This window comes from Cryptomeria japonica, chromosome 1, assembly GCF_030272615.1.
Source record: "Cryptomeria japonica chromosome 1, Sugi_1.0, whole genome shotgun sequence".
Lineage (NCBI taxonomy): Eukaryota > Viridiplantae > Streptophyta > Pinopsida > Cupressales > Cupressaceae > Cryptomeria > Cryptomeria japonica.
The window spans coordinates 522,094,358-522,100,240 of NC_081405.1; positions in this window are offsets into that span (position 1 = coordinate 522,094,358).

The window sequence follows — 5,883 nt, forward strand, 5'->3', positions numbered from 1 at the left end:
TGCAAATGTGAAGATTGATGAATAGTTTAGTGGAAATTCAAGGTACACAAACTCTGAACCGGCAATAGAGATAATTACAAATGAACCTACTATGAATACACCGGTACAGAATGGTAATCCAGTTACACCGGCATCATTTGGAGATTCAACAGTCACTGAAGAACAGCAGCAAGTAAAAACACCCCGATATGTAAGATTGAATCATTCTGAAGATCAGATAATTGGAAACAAATTTCAAGGAGTTATGACTAGAGGAAGATTGGCAAATGAAGAGGTATGTCTTATTTCTCAAATTGAACCTACATCAATTAATGAGGCATGTGAAGATAAATATTGGATTAAAGCTATGGAAGATGAATTGGAACAAATTGAAAGGAACAACACTTGGTCATTAGTTCCCCGGCCTAAAGACAAAAATGTAATTGGAACTAAATGGGTTTTCAGAAATAAACTTAATGAAGATGGTAAAGTAATCAGAAACAAAGAAAGAATAGTGTGTAAGGGATATTCACAGAAAGAAGGAATTGACTACAATGAAACCTTTGCACCGGTAGCTAGAATTGAGGCATTCAGACTTTTATTGGCTTTTGCAGCACACAAGAACTACAAAGTATATCAAATGGATGTTAAATGTGCATTTCTGAATGGAGATCTTGAAGAAGTTTATATTGAACAACCTGATAGATTTTATTTGACAGATAACAAAGACATGGTTTGCAGGTTAAGGAAAGCTTTATATGGATTGAAACAAGCTCCTAGAGCTTGGTATGCTAGATTGGACAAATATCTTTTGAAGTTTGGATACACTAAAGGTAATGCTAACAGCAATCTATACTAGAAAGTGACTAATGATGACATCTTGGTTATTGAAGTTTTTGTTGATGATATAATCTTTGGAGGAGAAGATGGATTGTGTAAAGACTTTTCTAACAAAATGCAGCAAGAATTTGAAATGTCTATGATTGGAGAGATAAAATTCTTTTTAGGATTGTAGATTTCACAGACTGATAAAGGTATATTCATATGTCAATCTAAGTACTTGAAGGAATTACTAAAGAAATTTGGCATGGAAAACTGTAAACCGGTAAGCACACCTATGACTACAACTGATAAGTTATCTTTGAAGAATGAATCAACACCTGTTAATCCGACTAGATACAAGTCTATGATAGGAGGTTTACTGTATTTGACACAAACAAGACCTGATATTATGAATGTAGTATGTATTGTTTCAAGATTTCAGAGTAATCCTAAAGAAAATCATGAATCAACAGTGAAAAGGATTTTCTGGTACCTACAAAGCACTACAAATCTTGATTTATGGTATCCTAGAGATGAAAATTTTGACTTATGTGCATACACAAATGCTAATTGGGCAGGAGATGTGGATGACAGAAAAAGCACCACCGACGGAGCATTTTTTCTTGGTAGCAGACTAATTTCATTGTTGAGCAAGAAACAGAGTTGTACAAGTCTATCAACAACAGAATCAAAATATGTTGCAGCAGCAACTAACTGTACACAGGTATTATGGATCAAACAAATGTTGAAGGACATAAAGGTAAAATGCAAGGAACCTATAACTATTTATTGTGATAATATGGAAGCAATTGATATATCAAAGAACCCGGTATTTCACTCTAAGACTAAACATGTTTCTATCAAATTCAATTTTCTAAAAAAAAATGTTGAAGCAAAAGAAGTGAAATTGGTTGATGTGAATACTAAAGAGTAGATTGCAGATATTTTTACAAAGCCTTTGCCTAAGGAGACTTTTGAATATCTCAGAGAACAACTTGGAGTCCTACCCCCACAGGTAGAGACTTAGACAATTGATGTTTGTCATCAAATGGCAGAATTAACAGAGAAATATTTTATTCCGGCTTTGATGAGGAGAGCTACTTCTTAGGGGGAGTAGCTGGTATATTGAATGAGTTGGTATTTTGTATTCAAACTGGTTTTTGAAATGCTTTGGCATTTGATGTCAAAGGGGGAGAGATTGATATGGAAAAACACATTATCCATTGGGGGAGAGATTGTTACTTTGGGGAGAGATTGATTACTCTCTGTATCTGTATTTTCATTTCTAGTTAATGATCTCTTTGGGAGATTGTTGGTTTTTGGCATTTCTGTTTTGGCACTTTGATGGTTTTTCCATCTTGTGTTGCCATCAATGCCAAAGGGGGAGATTGTTGGTATTTTGGATATGTTGATATGGTTTTGTCATTGATGTCAACACCTGTCATCACTTGTCAACACTTATCAACACTTGGAGATCTTTGGTTATGTTCACCAGCAAGTCAAAGACTTATGCACAGTCACCGGTATTTGGTTCATCGGCAGATTATATTGTTCACCGGTACTTGGAATGACTTGGAGACTACTTGGTTATGTTGAAGATATTATTCGATCACTTGGTTTTGGCATTTTGGTTATTTGTTTATTTGGGTTTGCATATTTTTTGTTACCGGCAAACAGGTCCAAGATATGCATCGGCAGGCATATCTATTCCAGATCAGCACCACACGTTATGGAGATGATTTATTATTATTGTAAATATATTGAGCCGACATCATGCATCGGATATTGATTTTATTATAATATCTTTTAGTGAGCCGACCTATTCAATTGGTCTTAGGTTATGGTATAAATGTAAGATCTCATTTGTGAGATTGATATGCGATTGGAAAAAGGAATTGTAATAAGGTATATGCGAAAATAAGCAGAGCTATATACGCAGACATCATTTGAAGGTTGAAGGAAGGTTTTGTGAAGGCAATCGGAACTAAACCGATACTGAATCCAACATATGAAGATGCTATTTTATGCAGTACATTATCATTGGATTTAACCATCCAATTGTAGTCAGTGTGACTCTCATTTTGTGATTGAGCAGTGACCTCTAGGTAGGTGGCCTTTATGCATGTGTAGAATCCATATTGTACACACATATTATCTGCAGTAGTATCATTTGATTGTGGGTAAGGCTTCCTACCATGGTTTTTCCCCTTATAGGGTTTCCACGTACAAATATTTGTGTTTTGTGTTGTGGATGTTGTTGTCTTTCTGTTTCATGCATTAATCTTTATCGGTACTGCAATTAACTGATAAAACTATCTACTGGCATAAAGTTTGGTTTATCGGTGTTAAGCATTAAGTTTTGGTTAAGTCAATTTTGGTTGAATTTATTGGACAACTTATTCACCCCCCCCCCTCTCTCTCAGTTGTCTCTGGGACCTAACATTTTATATGTTTGGGGGTCTATGTGGACTAATTTGAGTTGATTTATGTTTACTTATGTCCCTCTATACTTCGTTGTAAACAAATCTAGTTGTTACTACATTTGGAAGTGGATTCATTGCTGTATCTTGATGGATAAGGCCTACAGAGGCCCTGTGTATGTGTATGATTCAAGATTCTTGATTATGGACTTATGTATGATTCATATGAATTATTTATGCAATTTATGTTTATCATATCTTGGAAATTAACCCTAGGCTAGAGGTTTCCAAGTGCAAGATAGGGGGAGTGGCTCTCAATGGTGGTCAGGGCCCTAAAGTGGCTAGTCAAGATAACCCATTGTCGGTTTCTTAATCAAGTGATAGCTAAATAAATGAATTGGGAGGATAATACACATTAATAAAGGTAATTTTGATGCTGCACCCATGGCCTTGAGTTCTCATATAGACCAAGGACGGGAGTGGCAAGGCCTATCTATGCTACGAACATTGAGCTGACATGATCAAACTTCCTTGTCTTCATGAAAGCATTGTTCAGTGCCACATGAGCTATCAAATGGGGGCCAATTGCTAGAGAGGATATCCAAGATAAACCAATTTAATACTATGTGATGAAACTCTTTCCTATGTGTGTCCTAAAACCCTATTATAAGTGGTTGTGTTTGAAGCCTCTAGTGAAACCATGTGGTTAGTCATGTTTGTCCTTATGTGATCTTTGTGTATCCTTTGAAGTTGGTAGTGTCAAACTAGTTTGCTTGTGTTCTGTGGGGCCTTGTGTCTATCTCTAGAGAATGGTGGGGTGGACCTAAGGGTTTCACATGGTTGGGACGTTGTTGCCTACCTCCATTGGGGACCGGTGGATATATTCATATGCATTGGTTGGACCTAGCATCTTCTTTCCAATATCTCTTATTTTATATGCAGATGATTTAGTTTATGTATTAGTAATTGCTATGTATTTTGGAATCATTGTAATTGTATCATTATTATTGTATTTGAGCACTCCCTTAGGGAGATTCATGTTATGTTATTTAATGTAATTGAAAATTTATGTAATCCTAGAGTAATGTTTAAGTAGTGTAGTGTTGGTACTAGTTACTCTCATATGGATGGATATTTTATCACAAAACTTATCCAAATTAACACAAAACTTATCTAAGAACCCTCTAATGGTTCACTAACATTTCTACCTTTACGATGCGTATGCAATTAGGTCAAAATGACACTCTAAATCTTGGAAACACCCCGAGACCAAATGGACAAGAGAGGGCTCCCAGATGACAACTAAGTGTCCCCACTAGATATTAGCATAGTGCAATAGTGTCCCTAACTCATGTAAGTATCTTGGTCATGTGCTAGAGTCCCTAAGACACATTGGTTTCATCCAAATTGGTGAACTCACAATGTCGTCCTTGAGAAGTGCGTTCGTCCATATCCAGAGAGCTTCTCATATGGGTTGTATGAATCCTTGGACACACTAAACCCCTCAATGAATTCATAACTCAAAATTGATCTTAGTTTGGAGAAAATGGGAAAAAGGTGATAAAATAGGTCAAGTTTAGGAACACCTGATCATCGATTAGCTCCAATAAGACAAGGAGAAGTCCAAGTGGACTCATTTCACCACTACTCAACCCAAGCAACTAAAAAATAGCACATACAAACTCAAAATAGTCCTACACATCTAAAAATCACATTGGGACTCTAAGATACACTCACCGAGTGGTTCCGGTTAAGCCCGAATTGGCTCAAAAGGGCTCAATCCTACAAGGACCTAATCCAAGTTTCATGATTCCATAAGGAGATGACTAAATCAATCTCTATAGATATAAATAACATAACTACATTCATTTTAAGCACTGAACCATGTGTTCCAACACTAGTCCACTAAAGCCTACTCAAATCCATATTCATTCATTTTCTTTGCATCAATTTTCAATTGGAGTGTCCTCAAAATGCATTAGATCAATAATTACAAGCCTTATATAAAAGTTACATTCATATAACATCTTGCAAATGAAAGGGATGAGGAGGACCAAATGTTGAGGAAGGTGACAAAGTCCTTTAATATGCTCACTAACAGGTCCACCAATCCCCAATGGTGGTTGGCAATGCCACCCAACCATGAAGAACTTGTAGGGTCCAATCCCACCATGCTCATGGATATATTCATAGGCCTAAACACTCAAGCAATGTAATCAAGAACACAATGGCTTAAACTTGCATCATACACAGAACATACATGACATCTCAAGCATACAAGAATGCAATGTGTAATTAAGGATAGGGATGATACCAGGTTATGAATCCACCAAGGGTTACTACTCAATCTACATGTGCTAGGATAATAGAGACCAATAAACACGAGTGTCATTGCATAGCTCGAAGGGATGACTCATGCGGAACAAAACAATCCCTTCATGAAGACAGGGAGAATCGATCTTTGCCAAATGAATGTCTCATAAATGGCCAAGCCTTCCCAATACATCAGTAGCCATTACAAGCACTCATGAAATGCAAGGGGCATCAATTTATATTTTTAGTGTTTTAGCCCATTGTTTTATACATGTTATCACTTATTAATTGAATTCTCAATGAGTTACCCTAGTGATCACTTTGGGCTTCGACCCCCATTGAGAGCCAC